Raw genomic sequence first — 23879 nt, 5'->3', positions numbered from 1 at the left:
AACAATAAAATACAGAAGCATAATCCCAATAATGGCGCCAACACTGTTATCTTTTCGGCGCCAGGTCAAGCCTTTCTTCTTCTCCCAAGCATTTTAGCATGTGTTTTTAAATTGGTTTTTAAAAATGTGTTTTTAAATTTGCATATTTGTATATTTGTTTTTAATGTTTTTAACTGTAAACTGCCCAGAGAGCTTCGGCTATGGGGCTGTATACAAATGTAATAAATAATAATAATAATAACAGCAAAACAAAAAACCGACCATCAGAAATTAAACTTTTACCCAAACAGAAGTCCCTGAACAACACCCCACAGTCAAGGTGGTCTCTGGCATCTTCAGGTAGTGATACCTTTTACAGCTGCAGTCAGTCAAGGCCCCACCCTTCCAGGCCAGGTGGAAAGAGGCTAGCAAGCAAGGAGAGGGTCTTACAGCATTTAAGAAATGCATTTCTGTAGGGCAGCCTTTAGATCTAGTTCCTGCTGACAGCTGTTGGGTGTTCTTTTTGCATCCATCAAGGCCACCACCGTTTTGTACTTAACAGAGAAGAGACAGGGTCTGGTGCTTCCTGGAATATCAGATGGCGTCTCATCTAGAGAGCATTATTCAAGACTTGAATGATGCTGCCTGACCCAGCAGTTCCCAAACCAAGTGTTCCCAATCACGCCCTATGAACTAGGCTGGCTCAGATCGTGCAGCTCCACCCTCCCAGACAACACATACACAGCACACAGCTGATGCAGGCTTAAATAGGCCCGGCTGCCCCATTTCCCGCCCGCGTTGCCACGCCAGTGTGTGTGAAGGTGGGTGCATGCAGCACGCTAGCGCGCTGATTTAATGATGTGGAAGGTGGGGTGGACAGGCCTATTTAAGCCCATGCCAGCTGCATGGGGGGTATTGGTGCACGAGGGGCCCCCTCATGCCTGACACCAGCCCTGGAGAAGAGGCTATGATTCTCTACCTGCACAGGCCCACTGTAATATTAGGTCAGATTGTTTCTAGAGAGCATAAACAATCTCTCATGTTAGGTAATCACGTTGATGCATGACAGGGCCTTCTCGGTGACAGCTCCCCATTTGTGGAATGCCCTCCCTGGTGAGATACATCTGTCTCCCTCATTATTAACATTGGGAGGAATTTAAAAATGTACCTGATCTCTCAGGCATTTGATGGCTGAAAGATATTGGGTTGTATGTAACAAAGTCATCCAGGTGGTACAAGGACTTCCACCTGCACAACAGGACTTCCTGTCCTCTTCCCATGTGCCCCTTTGCCCCCCCTCTGTTCTGCATTTCCCCCAAATCCTCTGGAGTAGCTTGGGGGGGGGAGAGGGGCGGGAGAGGAAGTCCCATTGTGCAGTTGGGAGTCCTTGTGCTAATGAGACGACCATTGGATCCAGCATACTGTTCCCAGCAAGCTTGAAATTATTTGTTCTGAGGCTATGTGGCTGTTTTTAAATGGTTTTAGATGTTCTTAATGTTTTAAAATGTTTTTAAAATCATAGAACCATAGAATATTAGAGTTGGAAGGGGACTATAAGGGCATCAAGTCCAACCCCCTGCTCAATGCAGGAATCCAAGTTAAATCATACCCGACAGGCAGCTATCGAGCTACCTCTTGAATGCCTCCAATGTTGGAGAGCCCACCACCTCCCTAGGTCATTGGTTCCATTATCACACTGCTCTAACAGTTAGGAGGTTTTTGCTGATGTGCAGTCAAAATCTGTCTTCCTGTAACTTGAGCCCATTATTTCGTGTCCTGTACTCTGTGATGATCGAGAAGAGATCCCGGCCCTCCTCTGTGTGGCAACCTTTCAAGTACTTCAAAAGTGCTATCATATCTCCCCTTAGTCTTCTCTTCTCAAAGCTGAACATGCCCAGTTCTTTCAGTCTCTCCTCATAGGGCTTTGTTTCCAGTCCCCTAATCATCCTTGTTCTTAATTTTTTAAAAATATATTGTAAGTTGACATTATATTAATTGCATCATTTTTACCACTTTGCCATTTGCCCTGGTCTTCTTTGGGAGGAAGGTGAGAACAGAAAATACATATATACATACATACACAAATAAGAAAGATTTTTGAAACAAAAAAGAGAAAAGCCTAATCATTTCTGGATCTTCTCCATCAATCAAGTTCATGAATGAAGAGTATTCTGCACAAATCAAGTTCCAAACCTTACTGGTTTTTTTAAACAGCAAAATAACTGCCTGTTGCCTTATTTTGACCTCTTGGTTTTGAGGCACACGTATGCTTCTACTGCTTGTGAATGTTCAGTGAGGACCACCTGAAGGTGTCTTACTAGCCCTCAAAGCATGAGTTTTTTATTTTTTGCATGATAGACACGTTCTTCCCATGTATTTTGTAGGATCCACTGTCATATAAAACATGTTTTCTACCTATCAAGGAACCTGCGTGTTTCACCTAAGAATGAACACAGACCTGGGTAACAGCTGGCTTTTGTATTTTCAAAGTTGGGGAATCAGTTGTTCTATGTTTTGTCTTCTGCAAAGGCCTTGGTGCAACCTGATCCCTACATAGCTCATTGAAAGCCTCATTTTCATATCTCCTAACTCTGCTCTGCCACCAGTTAATTGCTACCCCCCCCTTCACCATCTAACCTGATGAAAAATTCTGGAGAACTCAATAGCTTGCACACTATTCTGTGATGTTTTGATTGGCTTAAAGGTATTGCCCTGTTATAGATTAGGTGTTCCTCAATGACAGGATCACAAATTGTGGGTATGGTCAAGCTTCCTCTTAAGAGAGCTTGGCCCCATCTGCACTATACATTTAAAGGAGTATTATGCCATTTTAAATAGCCATGGCGTCCCCCAATTATCCTGGGAGCTGTAGTTTGTTAAGGGTGCTGAGTGTTGTTAGGAGACCCCTAGTCCCCTCACAGAGCTACAGTTCTCAGAATGGTTTAACAATCAATCCCTTTTCCCCCAGGAACTCTGGGAAAATTATGAACCTTTAGGCAGTGGTAGCTGCTGGTTCCATGTCAGTGGGACAATGGAATCCACTCTGGATTTGAGTCTGAACTTTTGAGGACCTGTCCAAGGTGCTGAAACCTATTCCCAAAATAGGTTCAGCACCTTGGACAGCTTCTTGAAAGTTCAGACTAAAAGCCGGAGCAGATTCCACTGCCCTGGTGGCATGGAGCCATCAGGCGCCACTACCTTTAGGGAAAGTACAGCTCCCTCTTAAGTAAGTTGATCACCATTTAAGTGGGAAGATGAACCACTTCCATCTTATCTGGATTAAGTCTCATTTGGTTGGCCCCCATCCAGTCCATTACAATGCCTAGTTATGACATAAAAACAGGCACAAAACTCAATTAAAACAACAACAACATTAAAGCAGCACATAAAAATAACATGGAAAATACAATCCTCTTAGATAAATCAATATTTCCAAGGTGGAAATCAAAAATGTGAAAGCAACTTAATGCCATTGAAGCCTTGTGAAAACTCATGGGATCTCACAAGGTCTCACATGCAGACACAGACACACACACTCCAAAGTGGTTTGGCAACCCTTCAGATGGCAGAAGCACCCAGATAAGGGTCTCCAAAGATCTGCCTTGAGTTCCATTACAGAAGAAAGAGGGGGTGCATATGCAATCAAATAAATAAACTGAAATAAAATACAATTGCAGAGAATGATTCACAGTAGTGGGCACACTGTCTCCAGGGATGTCCACTAGCTTAGATGGCTTTTAAGGGGGATTATGCACAAATCATGCAGGATAATCTATCCATGGCTATTGACCCCCCATGCTCAGAGGCAAGGTGCCACTGAATACCAGCTGCTGAGGAATAACAGTAGAAGAGGGCTGTTAGGAAATGTCCTGCTTGTGAGTTCCTATAAGCTTCTGGTTGGACACAATAGAACTCAAGATTCTGGGTAGATGGGTTTTTGGTCTGATCCAGGGCTCTCCTTATGTACCTATGAAGATTCCCTAATCTTCCTGATGGGGAAGGGCTGTAATTCAGTGGTACAGCATCAGCCTTGCATGCAAAAGGTCCAAGGTTCAATCCCAAGCATCTCCAGATGGGGCTTGAAGATACCCATGTCTGAAACACTGGCAAGTCACTGTCAGTTTCTGTAGAATAGACAATACTGAGCTAGATGGGCCAATGGTGTGATTCAGTCTAAGGCAGCTTCATATGTTGACCAGAACACAATCTGAATACTACTGTTGGAGTATCCTCTTATATTAAGAGTTTTCTTTTCTTTTGTTAGTTTAGCCTCCCCCTTCCAGATGTTGTTGGACTATTATGTCCATCAGCCTCAAGTGGCATGGCCAGTGATTGGAGATCATGGGAGTTGTGGTCTGGCAGCATGGGAAAGGCCTGTAGCTCAATGGCAGAGCATCTGCTTTGCGTGCAGAAAGTCTCATATTCAATCCCTGGCATCTCGATGTAGGACTGGGAATGTCCCCCATCCGAAAACATGGAGATCCTCCACCAGCCAGTGTAGGCTACAGTCAGCTAGATGGACTGGGTATAAGGAAGCTTCCTATCTGGAGGACACGAGGTTGGAGAAAGCCGAGCTAGTTATTATGGGCACGATCCCTGAGAGTTAGTATTTCCTAAGTTCCATGGATATCAGTGGGAGGAATCAAAACGTAAAATCTATGGGACTTGGGCCAGATCACACTTTTCACTGTAAGCCACCTTGAGCCTGTAGAAATGGGCAGGATTAAAGCACACACAACACACACACACACATCCATCCTAACTAATAATTTATTATGAATCACGTATTCCTTCACATAAATTTTTTGTGACTTGATGATTAGATGAAAGGCTTTTGTGATCCAAGAATGTGAAACACTTCAGCTCACAGTAGGGGGCAGTGCTATATGGTAACTAGACTAATGGTATTATTTCAGCCATTCTGATTGCAAAAAATGTTTATAAATCACAAAGTGAAACAGTAACCTAAGGAACCATTTAGCACACACTCTCTCTCTTCTTTATTGAAAGAAACATTCAATGAGTGCTTTTTCATCAGCAGCAGTGCTGTTCCTCCATTTAAAAACAAATGCTGCACTTTTAGATCAAGGATGATTTCAAGAGCCATTTGGGGGTCTCATAATGAAATGCTGTCTACTTTTACTAGGTATATCTGCAAGTGGGGATGGATGAATCTGTCAGTTTTGGATCTCTCGTTTTTTCTCATTTTTCCACATTTCCACATCAGTTTGTGATTTTTTAAAAATATAAATAATGTCATGAAAATTCACCAGCATTTTAGGCAAATTTCCTCTAATATACACATTTTTCATACAATTTTGCTTACTATACACATTTTCGCAAATATGTTTCCTCTAATAATATAATGCATTTTTGTATGTTATTTTCATTAATATATACATTGCTATGCACACTTTACTCCAGTCTATGCATTTTTCTATCCATTACTGGGCTGTAGAACAGCATCTCAAAATTCAGAGAAGAGTGACTTTCAAAGGACATCTGTCTTTCCGTTCTCATATTGTTTTGGAAAATGTGAATTAGGTAGGTTTGCCTTTAAATGCAAACTGAATCAAATTTCTCTCCCATTCCTACTTGCATTTTTATTAATTGTTTTATTTCAAAATTTAACAATGGGGGGGAGAAAAAAATGTAAAAATAATGAAGTAAAATAAATAAATAAATAAAAAGAATACACAAAATAAAAAATAAAGAAAAAGAAATAATACATGAACACTACTAATAACAACAAATCACCATCAGTTTACATTACACATACAACAACCATCAGTATTGCGCGGGTGGTGGTGATGGAATTAAGCAAGTTATTTGCCTACCCCAACCTACATCCTGTCTCTTGCTCCGTGGTGTGGCACCTCCTCTTCCTGTTCCTTTTCCTCCTCCATGATCTGGCGCTGCTGGGGAGGCTGTTGCCATGGCCTCTACTATTTTGTTTGGCCCGGAGGGGGGCTCCTCTCCTGTCTCCTTCACCATGGTAGCCAGGGCTAGCAGTGGGTGGCAGATCAGTGGTGCAGATGAATCTACAGGGTGGGGTGTGTGTGTGTGTGTGTGTGTGTGTGTGTGAGAGAGAGAGAGAGAGAGAGAGAGGAGGGACTGGAGGGGTGTGGCTGCCTATGGGGGCATGGCATGAAACGATCTTGCATTTCTAAATTTGCCACTACACCACTTTTTGTGAGTGATGTAGTTGTATGGTCGAATAACAGCAGCTGCATGGCTGAATAAAAGTGAATTATTTATTTTTTCCTTTTGTGGCCTGGATTTCTGTTCCTGTCTACATTGCCTGCATAACCTTTTAGCCAGAATAGGGAACCTGTGGCCTTCCCAATTTTATTGCACTCCAGTTCACATCAGCCCCAGCCAGCATGGCCAATGATCAGGGATGATGGGAACTGTAGTCCAACAACAACTGCTTCATTTGCTAAGACCGTCAACCTCATAAATATACCATTGATATATGTTGGTGGTCCCATATACCCCTGAGGTTCTGCTGGCCTTTACCAGAGGTTGGCTCAGTTTAGCCTTTAGTGTGGCTGGCCCTGCCCTCTGGAATTCCTTGCCAATAGAGGTTCAGCAGAAGTCATCCCTGCTTGTTTTTAGTTGATTTCCAAAAACTGTATTGTTCAGACAGGCCTTTGCAATTCTTTAGCAACCAGCTCTTACTGATGTTTGTATTGTTATATTGTGTTTTTAGTCTGTATACTGCCTTCTGATATTTTATAAGAAAGTGCAGTTTTGAAATATTTTAAATAGATAAATAAAATATACATCAGCCATGGCATTCTCATACACTCCCTCAAAATCTGAAGGAAGCTCTCTAAACAGATCTTCCTGAAATTCCTTACACAAGAAGTGAAGCAGAATGTTGTGGGATTGAAGCCAAAATTAGTAACCAGGATGACTTTTCAGACCAGATATACAGATAATGGAAGGAAAATTAAACCTCCAAAATGGAACATTGAAGATCACAATCAGAAAAAGATGTTACAGGAAAAAGTATTCCTCACAGCTAGGTCATTTGTCTTGAAATGGAACAATCATCAGAGGGATGTTGAGTGCTAGCTATGTTTTGAAGGGAAATTATGTATAATTTCCCCCACCCATGCTATATAGTAATCACTGATAAAAATATCGACAGTGTGAAGCTTTCAAATAGATACTTTGATCCAACATGGTCAACACATATACAGTGTCATAAATATGGCAGGATGATACCAACATAGAGGGACTTGGAGCTGAACTACACCCAGAACAATTAGTTTAGTACTATTGGGTACAACTGCAGGTATGGAGTTCATTTTTAAATGAAATCAAATAACGTCATTCACCTGTATAAATAGTTCATGCCCCACCTGTAACTTTGATCTGCTATATTCCTTTGGGTCAAGAGCAGGAAACCTGTGGCCCTCCAGATATTGTTGGACTCAAACTCCCATTAGCCCTGACCATTGGCTATGTTGACTAGGATTGATGGGAGTTATAGTTCAGCAACATTTGGAAGGCCACAAGTCCCCCAACTCTGTTCTCAGCTCTGCATCTGTCCCTGTCAAGTTCTGCACTTCCTGTGCTGATTCCATCCTCCATCCTCTAAACTGAGTGACAGTTAGGAAATATGAAATCATGTTTGAACTAGGGATGCGCTAGAATTCCAATTCAGATTTGGAACAGAATTTTCCATTAATTAGCTTATTCTTTTTTGTTGCGGATTAGATTTTTATGTAGCAATTTTCCATGGCTATTTTCAAAAATGGATTTTTTTAAAAGAAATTGCCTCTAAAATATCAATATTAAGAACAATAATTTTATCTAATTTCATTTATTGATATTTCCTTTCAAAATATCAGTATTTCCTTTAAAATAATTAATATCTATATTTTTTGCGAGTGAAAAAAATGGCTCAGTAAAGGCTGTGACTAGCAAACAAAGAACAAACTCAAATTAATACTGGTTTGTTAGGTCGATGGAATGCTTTCGAACTGGCACCAGCCAATGGATCCCATCCCTAGTCTGAACATATGACACACTGAGCCAGATTATTGATCCATCTAGTTTTGTATTGTCTATTCCAAATGGCAACAGCTCTCCAGATTCTTAAGCAGATGCATTTCCTAGCTCTGGCTCCTAAAATCTTGTAAAGTGGAGATGCCAGCGGCTGAACATGGAGTATGCAAACCACCTGCTCTTCCATTGAGATACTTCCCAAAAGCAAATCTAACCTCCATCTAACTCTGATGTTCCACATTTTGTATCCATGTAACGTGAATTATGGTTAGCACTAAAAGTGGTGCTGCTGCCATTGGTGCAACCCAGCTTACATGAGCGCATGAGCCAATGTTTCAAGTATATTGCAATATATTCTAGAATAAGGGATGAGTTTTCTCCTGAAAAGAGATAATTGGTAACTCAGAGACGAGGGTCCTTCCTGGTGTTCTTTTTTATTACACATTCATGATGATTTATGTTCGTTATGCTATTGGGGACAGTGACACACAATCCCTGTTTCGGTACTGTTTGTGCCTGCAAATGTCTTGAAGCAGTCACACTGCTTCATTTCCAGTCAGTGCTTATCTTGTAACTTCCTGCTGAAATCATGCAACTTATTTAGAAAAATTTTCTGGTTTATTTTTTGTCCCAGTTTTGTTGCACTATAAGCTCCTCTGGACAGCAGCAATGTGGGTGGCATTGGAGAAGCATCACCCAACAAGCTAAAGCAGAAGAGCTTGAGGAAGACAATCAGAGTGAAAACAGGGCGAGATAATAACGGAGTTTCATCAAGCCCAGTTGAAAGATGGAAGGTTATTATGCCGTTATTGTCCTTACGGCAGGCAGGAGAAAGTTGTTCTGTACATAACACATAGTTAAGCAATGGAATTCGCTTCCACAAGATGGCCATCAACTTGGATGGTTTAACAGAGGCTTAGACAAGTTTTTGGAGGATAAGGCTATCAATGGCTACCAAACTGATGGCTATGTTCTGCCTACATGGTTGGAGGCAGTATGATTCTGGAAACTGCAGGAGGGAAGAGTGCTACTGAGCTCATGTCATGTTGTGGGGCTTCTCATAGGCACCTGGTTGGCCACTGTGAGAACAGGATGCTGGACTAGATAAGCCTTTGGCATGATCCAGCAGGGCTCTACTTATATCTCCAACCCTTCGTCTGGTTGCAAGGGAAGGGGGAGCTGCTGCAGCATCATTGCTAAAACCTACAACAAACTCAAACTCACAGTTTTAGGAGGAGTTTATTTGCTGAACCTGTTTCCATTTGTTCTTTCTTTTCATTCCCTTTGTTTCCCCATAATGCAGGAGAACAGCAACTACGATGAAGAACACTCTGAAATAAAAGTTTCCTTTTAATTAGGACATTTCAAAACCAGGCAGAGACTGGGATCAAGTTTGAAATGAAAATGGATTTTCTGTTTCACACAGAGATGCTCCGGCACGTATAACACTGGAGGGGTTGCATGGGGTCAGTCTGGCACATCTCTCCAGTTCAAAAGCAAAACAAGGGGGGGAAGTCTTCATTCTATATGCAGACATGCTTCGCAGTGGGTAAGCTGGATTTATATCAGTCTGCTTTAAGAATGCTCAAGCTGGAAAGGATGTAGGTGTCTAACCTTCATACCCAGGACTTGCACCAAAGCTAGGAGGCATCAGTATAGGGTGGTCAGAGAACCTTTGTGTGATCTGCTGCTAGAGGTGGTGTAAGACAACTTGTGATGTACCAAACTGCATGCGGACCTCTAGCGTAGAAATGCCAACCTTTTTTAATAAATATGGATGACACATTTATTCTGCCCCTTCTCCAAAGAGATCAAGGCAACACACATGTTTGTCATCCTCCCTTTCAGCTCTCCCCCATTTCATTCCCACAACAATCCTATGAGGTAGGTCAGGCTGTGAGATGAAGACTGGTCTCAGTTCATCTAGTGAACTTAATGGCTGACAGCAGTATCCACCTAAACAGTTCTGCTAGTGCAAGGACTTTCAACTGCACAGTGAACTTCCTCACATTCTCTTATTGCCATACAATCCCTGAAAATCTGTTCTGGAGGGTGGGGAGAACCCTCGGAACAGATTTAGGATCACACTGCGGTTGTACACAAAGAGAAGAGGGTGTGGAAGTTCCATTGCATAGCCATTGTGCTAGTGGAACTGTTTAGTTAGATACCACCCTGAGTAAGAAGCCTATAGCCAGCATAGATTTTTCACATTCTGCCATGTTAAGTTGAGAATACCCCCTATGCCATTGTCCTGCTTCCCATATGCTCATTTCAAAACAAAATCTTATAAAATGTATAGTCCTGAGCTCAGAAACACTTGCTTAGCAACCCTGTAAGTTTTCATGGTGATATACAAAAGAAAGACTCCAGAGTTTAAAGTCTAAAACAAGAGTAAAATAACCCAGACCCCTGTTGGACTTCATTCTATCAGTGGTCTCATAAATTGTTGAAATTAATTAAAAATCAGCCATATGAACAGAGTACCTGTAATCCTATTGCTGACCTTGCCCCATACTCTGACCTCCATCTTCTGCAGTTTAAAAGTAAAAAAAAAATGCCTCGTTGATTTTGAATTAATTGAAGAAAATTAGCATTGGAGTCTATGATAGTGCAGGGCATGCTCAGTAAGAGCCAACTGTCAGTGTTCTAAAAGTCAGACTAACAGCTGCTTGGCTTGGCTAATCACAGGCCCACACCCATGCCAGATATTTATTCTACTTTAAACAGTCTTGGCTTCCCCCAAAGAATCTTGGGAAATGTAGTTTGTGAAGGGTGCTGAGAGTTGTTAAGAGACTCCTATTCCCCAAACAGAGTTCCAGTGGCCACAGTGCTTTAATAGTTAGCCCCTGTTCCTAGAGAATTCTTGTAATTGTAGCTCTGTGAGGGGAATAGGGCATCTCCTAGCAACTCTCAGCACCCTTCACAAACTACACTTCCCAGGATTCTTTGGGGGAAGCTATGACTGTGTAAAGTGGAATAGATGTCTGGTGTACATGTGGCCAGGGATAGATTTTGTTTACATTTCGAGGAGAGACTACATGTGTCTGCTGTAGAATAAAAAGGTGGGGGAAACCCCCCCAAATTGTTCACAATGTTTTCCTTTTGGAAAGGAAAGGGGTTTTTCCTCCGCCCACTTCCCACCCACCCAATCTCCTCCCCTCCCCTTCCCCCTCCCCCTCCCCTTCCCCTCCCCCATGTCAGTTTCCCCTATCCTCAGCATGATTGCACAGGAGTAAAGCCCACTGAACTCAATAAGCATGCAAATGACCAAAACTGCCTTTCCCCTCCCTCTCCCTCTCCCCCTCCCCTCCCTCTCTCCCTTCCTTCCCCCCTCCGCTGCCCCTCTACCCTCCCCCTACCCTCCCCCTTCTGCCTGCTCCCCTCCCCCTCCTCCTCTCTGCCCTCTCTCCTCCTCCCCCATGGTCAGTTTCACCTATCCTAAGCATGATTGCAGGGAAGTAAATCCCATTGAACTCAATAAGCATACAAATGATCAATCCATTCTCAGCAAACTTGTACATTTCTTACTTCCTGGATTAAAAAGCAGAGAAATTCACTAATAGGCAAAAAACCCCTTGTGGTTTAAGAATGTACCTATAGCTAACAGATATTTCTATCAAACTTTTAAAAGCAGGGAAATTGGGCATCTATAGGGAATGCACCACGGGAGCAGGAGACCTGACCTCCTTTCTGGGATATTGTACTGTCCTACAAATTTGTGAAAATGCAAACCCAATTTGGGTTGGTCTTTCACAGTCCAATCCACTTCCTGTGTAGCTTGGGAGAATTTGGTAACATGTTCCTCTGAGCATATGGTGAGTGGCACATTCTTAAACTGCAAGGTTTTTTTTGCATATTAGTGAATCTTATATGGGACAGATCCCTGTGCCTGATCTCATATTCTCAGCATATTGTAGAGCTGGAAAAGGTTCAGAAAAGGGCAATCAAAATGATTAAGGGACTGGTGTAACTCTCCTATCAGGAAAGCTTACAACATTTGGGTTTTTTAGTTTAGGGGGGAAAGGGAGGGGGAGCGAGAACATGATAGAGGTGTATAAGATTACACATGGTGTAAAGAAAGTGGGTAGCGAGATGCCTTCTCCCTCATATAATGCTAGAACTCATGGCCATCCAATTAAACTGAATATTGGAAGATTCAGGACAGACAACAGAAAGTACTTCTTCACATGTACACCGCCCAGAGAGCCTTTTAGGCTTAGGGCGGTATATAAATAAAATAAAATAAAATAAATAAATAAATAAATAAATAGTTACCCTATAGAATCATAGAATCGTAGAGCTGGAAGAGTTCTATAAGGCCATTGAGTCCAACCCCCTGCTCGGTGCAGGAATCCAAATTAAAGTATCCCTGACAGGTGGCTGTGCAGCTGCCTCTTGAATGCCTCCAGGATTGGAATTCTCCCCCACAAGAAGTAGCTATTGCCACCAATGCAAATGGCTTTAAAAGAGGATTAGACAAATGCATGAAGGATAAGGCTGTCAAGGGATACTAGCCACAATGGCGATCATCTGTCCCTATTGTGGAAGGTAGCAAGCCTCTGAATACGTGTAGCTGGGAAACGCAAGTGGATAGGGATGGGAGAATGTGACGGTTTCCATTTCTCTGAGTTTCTCATTTTTCCAATCAGGTTTGGCCCTCCACATTTCCACATCCATTTGCAAACATTTATTTATCAAGTCCTCATGAAAATTCACCAACATTTTATTGTGAATTTCTCCTAATATACACTTGTTTGTATCCCATTTTCCCTAATGTGCACATTTTTATAAAAACAAATTTCCTTGATATGCATTTTATACACTTTCTTTCACTGGAGAATTGCATTGCAAAGTTCTCAGAAGTGCAGATTGTGAAGGATGGCTGTATTTCGGTTTGTGTATTGTTTTAGAACATGCAGATTAGGTAGGTTCACCTTTAAATGTAAACTGAATAGAAATTCTCCCACCTCCGTAATAATGGGGAGAGTGCTCTTGCGCTCAGGGCCTGCTTGCAGCCTCCCCATAGACATCTGGTTGGCCATGGTGAGAACAGGATGCTGGAGTCGGCCTCATCCAGCAGCGATCTTCCTATGTTCCTATAGGTGTGATGGAGAAAAGCATGCACACCCAAGACATTTGCACAGCATTGACTTCACCACCACTTCATCCCTCCCCTTCTCAGTCCCAGTACACAGCAATTACTCAGCTGGAAGTAGGTCAGTCCCACTACACCATCTGCTATTGCTAGAGGCCTTGTGCGAGATACTGTGCAAGAGATTTTGTAATGCCTTTTGCCAATGCAAGCTCACCTCTGAATTCCAGCTTTTCTCATGCAAGGAACATAGTTAGCTGCCTTATACTGAGTCAGACTGTTGGTGCATATAGCCTAGTATTGTCTACAGTGATTGGTGGCAGCTCTCAAGGGTTTTAGACAGGGGTCTCTCCTGGCCTTATCTGGAGGATTAAACCTGGGACCTTCTGCTGTACCACTGAGCTATGGCCCTTCCCAAGTCAGACTTTCTACGCCAGGAAAAGCCCTTCTGCATGGAAGAGGCCTTCCACTTATGGAAAGGGACTTCTGAATCCAAATTATGGTAGAAGAAAAATAGGATATAAATTTAATAAATAAATAAGTATTTTTATACTGCAATACGATACTAAAAAATGATCTTTGTTTTTAGCTTTTCAGGAAAGAACAAAAGTCCAGAATGCCTTTGGGATAATGAACGGAGACACCTGATGAATCCAGTATGGTGCTGTCATCATTCCTGTTTTTGTTTTGCTGTGATTTTATGTTTATTCGTGTTTTTATTATCTTGTTTGATATGGGCTGGCTGTGGTTTAAATTGATTTCAGTTGTTTTATGATTGGGGCAAGCTGCCTTGAGGACTTGCCTGAGCCAAAAAGGTGGAATGAATGCTGGAAAATAAATAAAGATGAATGACAGTTAATCCTACAATGAGGCTTTGCTGCATCATATAACATTGGTAACAGTTCTCCTTGAACGATGGGCAGCAGCTTGGAGTTCACTAAAATGTGATGTACAGACATCTGCTCAATTTGTCCTTGCAGGGAAAGAATACTTGGGGAGTAGTGAAGCTAAATTGCAATAAACAAATGGTGGACAGAAAGAATGCCCTTGAAAATTGTACAGGGGTTGCCAATGTGGTTCCTGTGTACCCACCAGTACCTCCTGTGGCAACCATGAACGTTGTCAATAAATATCCCATCAAAAATCCAGAATGCACAAGAGACTGTTTCCGCTTCCTTCTCAGTTTCTGTTTCATTTATTTATTTGTATACCACTTAAATGCCAAAATGGCTTCTAAGTGGTTTACAAGTATAAAATCAGTGATGAAATCCATACATCATTAAAATATACAATAAAACAAGCCAGTTAAAAAGAGAGAGGAAGAGAAGCAAGTGGTTACTAGATCATTGCTCCTTTGCTAAGGTTGCACTGGCTCAGCCTCTCCTATATTGAACACACCCTAAACATGCCTACATTTCATGGGATGCCAGAACTGGATCCACTCTGAACAGAGGAGAGGTGCAAAAAGCTTCTCTTTGTGAGTGACCATGGTGGTGGTGGCTGATATAGGTGCTTTCACCCCACCATTGATAGGAATGACTGATGGGGGCAGGCCCACACCATTTTGTAGTCCTCCCTCTTTTTCTGGTCTTTTAGATGTGGCAGCCATTTTATGTTATGCCACACCTCCATGGCACCCATTTTGTATTTCGTCATGTCTCCTTAGCAACCATTTTTGTTATGCCATACCCTTCAACAGCCACTTTATATTATGTCCTTTGTGTATCATGTTGCAGCCATGTTGTGTCATGCCACTCCTACATGGCAAACGTTTTGTATTGTCACACTCCAATAGTGACCATTTTGTTTTATGACCCAGCCCCCACAACAGCCATTTTGTGAGAGGCAGCTGTGGTACTTTCTCATAATTCCAAATGTGCCCACTGGCACTCAAAGGCTGGAGACTGCTGTTGTAGGAAATGGTTAGTTATGCTTTTAAATAATGTTCCTGAAAGGGCAAACGTATTAAGTTGTCTGTCACAAACACTGGTAGAAGTTCTTGCAAGCAGACATGTCCAAAAATGTGCCACTTGATGAACTTTGAGGATCAGGGAGAAACTTCATACATATTTCATAAAACAAAAGAAATATGACACCAGAGGTCATCCAGAAGTAGATGATAGTAATCTAATTAAAAATGGATCAGGACTTTACTGTTTTGAGGTTGCATTTAGCTGTCAAAAGTTTGATTTTTCTGGAACCTCCTTGCAGTAAGAACATAAGAAGGGCCCAGCTTGATCTGACTGGGGATGCAATCCTATATCCACATGTAGAAACATAAGAAGCTGCCTTATACCGAGTCAGACTATGTAGCTTGTATTGTCTACACTGACTGGCAGCTACTGTCCAGGGTTTCAGTCACAGGTATTTCCAAGGAACCTGGGACCTTTTGCATGCAAAGCAGATGCACTACCACTGGGACTTCTGAATAAACATTGACAAGATGGCACTATAAAGGCCCACTTAGTCCATTTTCCATATTCTGTCTCTGATTCCCATGCCTGCCCCCAGCCCTAAATCTTAAGGCAGACTGGAGAGAATAATGTTTCTGAACACGTACAGGGAAATTTCTCTCAACACTGTGTAAGCATGGTTAGCCCACACACATGTAGGGACACAATTTGTGATGTTTAGGAAAGTGTGAGCCCCAGTACCTCATTCTACAAATTAGCAGAGGCTCAGACTAGTCATATAATGATTATTCTACCATGGGATGGAAAACAGATTATACACACAAAAAATGGATCTGATTTATTTAATATGTTTGTTTAATATGACTGTCAAAGAAGCTGGTGGGCTGCAGGGTTGCCTTGGCCTGACATTAGGTGCAGGCTCCCCCAGCCAACTCCAGAATAGAGGGATGAGGAAAATGGAAGTCTTGTGGACCACAGTCACATGCACACACGCCCCGTCCCTGTAGTCTGTGCGCTGATGCTGCACTGAATATCTGGATGGGCACAGCTGAGTCAGATCAACTCCTCCCAACTCACCCCAGGTCTCAGTAATGCATGCCAGATTGCCAACTTCATCCATGATCAAATCATGGACGGCTGAGGTTTCAATATGTGTTGATCTGGCACATACAGGCTGGTGGACATAGCAGATGTGCAGCCAGGAACCTGGCCACGGGAGGGTTGGGAGCGAGGAATAAGGTGAAATACTTTGCCCTTGTCTCCCGTGATGACTTCTCATCATCCTCTTCAATCATTTATACCAGGTACATGCCAAAATGGCTTCTAAGTGGGTCAGACTGAAACTGAGAAAAGTAATGAAATTAACAAAGACTACATGAACTATCTGAAAAGTTAATTGCTAGTAGTGCAGTAATCAACACATAGTGAAGCACACTGCAGCTAAAAAGCTGCTAAGTAGCTGGCAGAGAGATGGAAAAGCAATGAACTTAAGGGATTCAGGGCTTCTCTGAATTTATAGGGCAACTGTATGAACACCCTATAGCAAAGGTTGTGGGAGTTCCCTTTTGCAGAAAGAGGTAGACACCAATATAGGGCTGAAATCTGTCACCACTATTTTTTTCCATTTACAATTATTAGATGCTTAATTGGGATCAGCTAGCACTGAGTATATGTGCTCTCCTAACACTCAACAAACTGGCCTTGCTAATCATCCCATAAGTGTCCCTAGAGGGGAATGCTCACGCATGAGCCTGTAGTGAAACCTCATACTTAGCCATAAGGCTAAACTCACAGCAGACAATTCCTTCTCCAGCAGCTGCCCTGTTCAGCTGGTCACATGGCTGCCAATTACAGGAGCCTCCATCTGTAACACATTGACAGCCCCTTCTATCCCTTTGCTAAAAGTTAGAACAGAATTATAACTTCACCAACTGTAAGTCTCCTTTTCCTTTCCACTCCTTCTGGTGTCCCACCTACCAAGGTTGTTGATCCTCTTAGGAACTTAGGAAGTTGCCTTATCCTGTGTCATACTATGTGTTCATCTAGCTCAGTACTGTCTACACTAACTGGCAAGGGCTCTCCAGGATTTCAGACAGGATTCTCTCCCACCCCTACCTGGAGATGCCGGGGACTGAACTTGGGACTGTCTATTATTTATTTATTTATATTTTATTTATTGCATTTGTATACCTCCCCATAGCTGAAGCTCTCTGGGCGGTTTACAACAATTAAAAACATTAAAAACAAATATACAAATTTAAAAACACATTTTTTAAAAAAGCAATTTAAAAACACGCATTTCTACATGCAAAGCAGATGCTCTACCACTGAGCTATGGCCTTTCCCTCTAGCTAAGGATCTCTGTGAGAAACCCTGCTTGTACATGGTCCCTGGGTATTGTCTGAAGGCACATAAGGTCACCACCTTGCTGAAGCCAAGCAGGCCTGGGTCTGGTCAGTGCCTAGATGGATGACCAGCTAGGATCCCCTTTTATGCTGCCTTGGGTTCCAGATTTGAAGAAAGGTGGGATAATTCATTTATTGAAAAATGGAAATGGACTGCCTTCGAGTCGATTTTGACTTATGGCGACCCTATGAATAGGGTTTTCATGGTAAGTGGTATTCAGAGGGGGTTTACCATTGCCTTCCTCTGAAGCTGAAGGCAGTGACTGGCCCAAGGTCACCCAGCGAGCTTCATGGCTGTGTGGGGATTCGAAGTTGTAGTCCAGCACTCTAACCACTATACCACACTGGCTCTCAATTCATTTATTATTTTTATTATTTTTATTAATTTATTATTTTATCCCCCCCCCCGCCAAAGGAGCCCAATGAAATAGAAACATATATTTGAAAAAAGTACTACTACTACTACTACCACTACTACTATTTGGTAAGGGAAATTTGTACTTTGGCAGATAAAGCTGAATTATAGGATCAAGCTGCCCAAGGGACCTTTGTTTGACTTTGATCAGGTTCTCTGGTTTGATTCTCCCAGATCAAGCAAGACCAAAGCTGGGGTGGGTTAGTGGGGATAACAGGAAGTATTTTATACAAAAAGCAGAACATCGAGTTGCAAAGCTCTCACTAAGTACCATGGGGAAGCTGCTTACAGTACACAGACCTATACCTGGCAAACATGCTTTTTTTCTGATAAATGGAGGGCATTGCTTGAGGCGCTGCGGTCAACCAAGGTGACCGCATAGAACGCGAGTTTCACAGCTCTTACAGCGACCTCGCTAAAACTTCTGTGCCTCATAGATTACACTCCTCAGTACCTTTCTTTCTCCTTGGGCTTTGCAAATGATTTCTTGCAATGACAGCGTTTCACTGCAGCAGACACAGCGGTGTATGGCTGATTCATATTGCTTTTTGCCCCAGCTATACTGAGGAAGAAAGTAAAGGAAGTGAAACAATAGATCTGATCAATAGATAGTGAGAGAGATACAACTACGTGACTGTGAATAAGTTTAGAGGTGGGGGTGGGGGAATAAGTTATAGACCACAATAAAGGAAGGACTCGCTTAGTGTTCAGATCCACCGTTTGGCTAAAACAGCCTGGATGGTATCTAATGCTGTTCCTACTCAGAGTAGATCCATTGAAGTTGACTAACATGACTAACTTAGATTCATTCACTTCAATGGGTCTACTCTGAGTAGGACTTGGGTGAATACCTCTCCCCCCCTTTTTTATTTTGCTTAGAAGAAACTAGCTTTCTGGATGGATCAGTTTAATTTTGTTTAGTTTTATAGTCCGTAGGGGCTCAGTGCGTGTAATAGCCTAGGCTGCATATAAAAATGCAAAGCGATCAGCAGTCTTAAACCGAGAATTTGTTCCGTTCCATTTGGCATCTGTTTTGTTTATATTATATGTCCGCAGACAGGGTTGGTCTCTGTCTTATCTTTCTTATACTGCTCAGTCAATTTTATGGGCTTTATGAAACAGCAGCCATAATAATGTATGGGGTGAAGTATTATTGATTAATCAGATTGATTTAAAAGCTTTTAAAGTTAGTGTGGTGTAGTGGTTAAAGTGTTGGACTACGATCTGGGAGACCAGGGTTCAAATCCCCAAATAGCCATGAAGCTCACTGGGTGACCTTGGGCCAGTCACTGCCTCTCAGCCTCATGAAAACCTTATTCATAGGGTAGCCATAAGTCGGAATCAACCTGAAGGCAGTATATTTACATTTTATTTAAAGCAAAATAGTGCCCCTAATTAAGTACCAGAATGAAGGGGAAAACCAGAGCTTGGAAAAGTTACTTTTTTTGAACTACAACTGCCATCAGCCCCAGCCAGCATGGCCACTGGATTGGGCTGATGGGAGTTGTAGTTCCAAAAAAGTAATTTTCCCAAGGTCTGCCATGGTCTGACTCTGCGCAAGGTAGCCTCCTACATTCAGAGCTTGTTGGAAAATTTACTTTTTTGAACTACAACTCCCATCAGCCCCAGCCAGCACGGCCACTGGATTGGGCTGATGGGAGTTGTAGTTCAAAAAAAGGAACTTTTCCAAGCTCTGGAAAAAACATTGGCTGAGGGCTGTGACGGTTGGCTGAGGGTAGACGGAGGTTGGTGGCGCAGTGCCTCGTTTGCCCTAATAGACAAGCCTCCACTGTAAGTCACACTCCACATATTAGTGTGCAAAAGTTTGGGGAAGTGGAACAAGCAGAGCAGGGAAAGGGAAGAGCACCGAAGCTAGTCATGTGTTCAGACCATGAAACCTCTATGAATAAAAAGGCAGTCACAAACACTTGGGCATCCTATTGATGTATTTATTTGAAACATTTCAGGCATAGGCAAAGGTTTAATGATAGTGGTGGGGTTATAGTGCATTCCTTCTGCAAAGCCCTTGAGATCTGAAAGAGGGGAAGGCAGCTAGAAGACGTAGCATTTTTTCTCCACCCATTCCCTGTCTTAGCCTGCACAGGGAGAGCTGCATTAGTCAACCTATTTTTAATGAATTAAAACTTAAATACCACTCTCTGACCACAGGTCTCTGAGCAGATGGAGTTGCTGAGTAGCAGTAGTTCCTACAACGGCACAGCACAACCGGAAGCCCGTTCTACATTGGCTGGATTTAGGAATGGCATTTCAATTCCAACTCCTCCTGTTCTTCACAAATGCATATATAGATTCCTGGGCAATGACACTTCAGAGCATGTTTTGGCTTGCAGAGCAGAAAATGCCACCGGGTTTAGGATTAAGATGCAGAGGCAAGTCCGTGTGTCTGTGTGTACTAAGCAAAACAAGAGTACAGTAGGCCTGTAATACCCAGCAATAGCATTGACTGCCTTTTCCATGAGGATTATTAGACTTTCTTCTTGGTACAATCTGTTCCTGCATGTCTGACATACTTTCTCCTTTTCTGAAACAGCATTTACAGTGTGCATAAGGCATAACTTGTAAGCAGAAATGAATGACTGAATCACTGGTATAAAACCGCCTTTATGTGATCCAGCTGGAGTTAAGCACTTTAAAGTCCAGTTCATGCCACTCAGAGTTACAGAGCAATCTTCTATGTTCTCACAGGAAAGCCCCATTGTGTCCAATGGAACTTTGTTGTTGTTATGTGCCTTCAAATTGATTGGTGACCCTATCAATCAGCAACCTCCAATAGCATCTGTTGTAAACCACCCTGTTCAGATCTTGTAAGTTCAGGTGTATGGCTTCCTTTATGGAATCAATCCATCTCTTGTTTGGCCTTCCTCTTTTTCTACTTCCTTCTGTTTTTCCCAGCATTATAATCTTTTCTAGTGAATCATGTCTTCTCATTATGTGTCCAAAGTATGATAACCTCAGTTTCATCATTTTAGCTTCTAATGATAGTTCTGGTTTAATTTGTTCTAACACCCAATTATTTGTCTTTTTCACTGACCATGGTATCTGCAAAGCTCTTCTCCAACACCACATTTCAAAGAAGTTGATTTTTCTCTTATCTGCTTTTTTCACTATCTGACTTTCACATCCATACATAGAGATCAGGAATACCATGGCCTGAATGATCCTGACTTTAGCCTTCAGTGATACATCTTTGTATTTGAGGATCTTTTCTAGTTCTGTCATAGCTGCCCTCCCCAGTCCTAGCCTTCTTCTAATTTCTTGACTATTGTCTCCAATGGAACTTACTCCCAGGTAAATGTATGGATGCAGTTGCAGCTTTAAGCATGCTCTTCACTCCCTCCCCACTGAAATAAATGTAACTTGCACGTGTTGAACTTTGGCTGGATTATTTCCACTGTTTTAAAACAAACCAACAAATCATCACAGTGTTTGGGGACAATTGATCAGAGATATGTAGGAAACTCTCAAGAGGCTTTCTAGTACAGCCCCTAGTACAGGGAAAGAGAACCTGTGGTCCTCCTGATGTACTTCAATTCCCATCAGCTGCAGCCAGCATGCCCAGTGGTCAGGGATGATGGGAGATGTAGTCCAGCAACATCTGGAAGGTCTCAAATTAGCCACCTCTGCCCTAGTAAGTACTATCTTCTGTTAAACTCCTTGAAAGGCCCATGGAATGTAGGAGTCAATCAATCTGATCTGTTTTGCACCTAGTTGCTTGGATCTAACAACAGGGGCATTGTTAGGAGGTGGCCGTTTAAAAAAAACCCCTTTGCTCACAGGCAGCTTTCCCTCTGAAACTTGGAATATATTGGCATGTATACATATTAATTAAAATATGCAAATGTGTGCTATGGGCCTTCACCCTGAGTCATTTAAGGACCTAGTAATGCCAGTGTTACCCCTGTCTAACAAGCTATGCTGTTGGGCCTTTACCACCGCAGAATCTGAGCTGCTCTGTGAAAGTAGAATTCTTTGCAAGACCTTAGCTATTTTGCACAGAGGTAAGAAGTGCTCTGCTGTACAAACTTGCTGAGATCTAAAAACTTACAAGCTGACCTTGAGGGAGAAGCTGTTGGGTCTCAGCAAGGTCAGGCAACGGGTTTGGGATAAGGAATCTAGCTCTCCGTTCAAGCCGATCAGAAGCAGGTGCATGGTCCTAAACAGGCAGGTGTCATGTCCCAAGGGGCCCAAGGGAGCAGACGCAGGTGTATAGAAAAAAATGAGCAGAGAGCAAGCTCAAGGAACAGAAGCAGGCAATGTTATCACACCAGAGACACTACTGCTGGCTGAGGGGCACATTCTGAGGCTAGGGCTTTATTATAGAGCAGGGGTGGGGAGCCTCAGGCCCAGAGGCCAGATGCAACCCTTCAGGCCTCTTCATCTGGTCCATGGGACTCTGCCCAGGCTCGATGCTCCTAGGCCACAGCCCTCCCTAGCACATCTCTGTGCCCTCCTGTAGTAAATATCCTCCAAATGGATATTGTACAGCTAGAGAAGGTTCAGAGAAGGGCAACCAAAATAATCAAGGGGATGGAGTGACTCCCCTATGAGGAAAGGCTGCAGCATTTGGGGCTTTATTGTTTAGAGAAAAGGCGAGGAAGAGGTGACATGATAGAAGTGTATAAAATTATGCATGGCATGGAGAAAGTGGATAGAGAAAAGGTGTTCTCCCTCTCTCATAGCACTAGAACTCATTTCTCTATTGTGCCTCAGTCCCCATTGAGCAGCTCAACCAATGGCAACTGGAGACCCTTAGGGTCACAGACGCTCAGCCAATGGCAACCAGACAGCCTTCTATGCCAGTAGGCCAGGTTACCCAATTGCTGCAGAGGCTTTACTACCATAAACTGGTAGGATTGGACTGTTGGATTGTTATGTTTTGAAAGGCTTTGAAATGATTGTTATGTTTTTGAATTGATTGCTATTGATGTCATCATTTGCATTTTTTGTGTTGGATTTGCATTTTTTGTGTTATTGTAAGCCACTTTAAGCATATTAATATGGAAAAGTGGCATATAAATTCAAGTAATAAATAAATAAATAAACTCTGTTACAGCACAACCCTATGAGAGTGGATGGCATGAGTATGAATGGACGCAGACACTAATACTGTCCGTCCCCGTCCCCCGTCCCCCCGGCTTTCTCGGATGTAGAGTCCTCAGGCTCCAGTGGTCCATCTTAAATCTCCTTCTTTGTGATTTTCAACAGCTGGCAGGCTGGATGAGTGTTGGGGTTGAGACTGGCTCTGGTGGGGAGAAAATGGAAATGCTGTTCCCTAGGAAACTGTCACGACCCAGACTACCAACAGTGACTTGGACAGAGACTCAGAGGGAGAGATGCCAGCTACACCACCCACCGGTGCACCAGGCCTGGGCCCTGATACTAAGATCACCATCCAGGAACCATGAGAATCTGAGAGTGCTGAACCTCAAGCTCTGGACCCAGTTTCTGCAGCCTTTGTTGGAACAAGTTGCCTTTTCTTGTGGACCTGTCCAGAGTTCTGAAGGATCTGTTTCTGGACACTCTTGCTGCCTGACCTCTGGCCTTTGAGTACATACATATAAGCTCCTTGGCTGTCAATCTCCTGCTCAGCTGACTACTCCAAACCACTGCCTGACCTGGGTCCGCCATCTTGGATGGCTTTAAAAGAGGGTTAGACAAATCCATGGAGGATAACGCTATCAATGGCTGCTAACTCTGTTTGCTGTGTCCTACCTCCACAGAATGTTTCTGAATACCAGTTGCTAGAAACTGCAGGAAGGGGGAATGCTCTTGCGCTCAGGTCCTCCTTGTGGGCTTCCCATAGACATCTGGTTGGCCACTGTGAGAACAGGATGTTGGACTAAATGGGCCTCTGGCCGAATCCCGCAGGGCTTTTCTTATGTTCTTAGCTTTGACAGGACTGGACAGAATATTGAGTCAGAATATTGCTCCATCTAGCTCAGTATTATCTACACTGACTGACAGGGTTTCAAGCAGGAGTCTTTCCCAGACTTACCTGGGGACATCAGGTGTTGAACCTGGGACCTTCTCCATCC

This window comes from Rhineura floridana, chromosome 2 (assembly GCF_030035675.1).
Source record: "Rhineura floridana isolate rRhiFlo1 chromosome 2, rRhiFlo1.hap2, whole genome shotgun sequence".
Taxonomy (NCBI): Eukaryota; Metazoa; Chordata; class Lepidosauria; order Squamata; family Rhineuridae; genus Rhineura; species Rhineura floridana.
Note: the sequence above shows the minus strand (reverse complement) of the source record.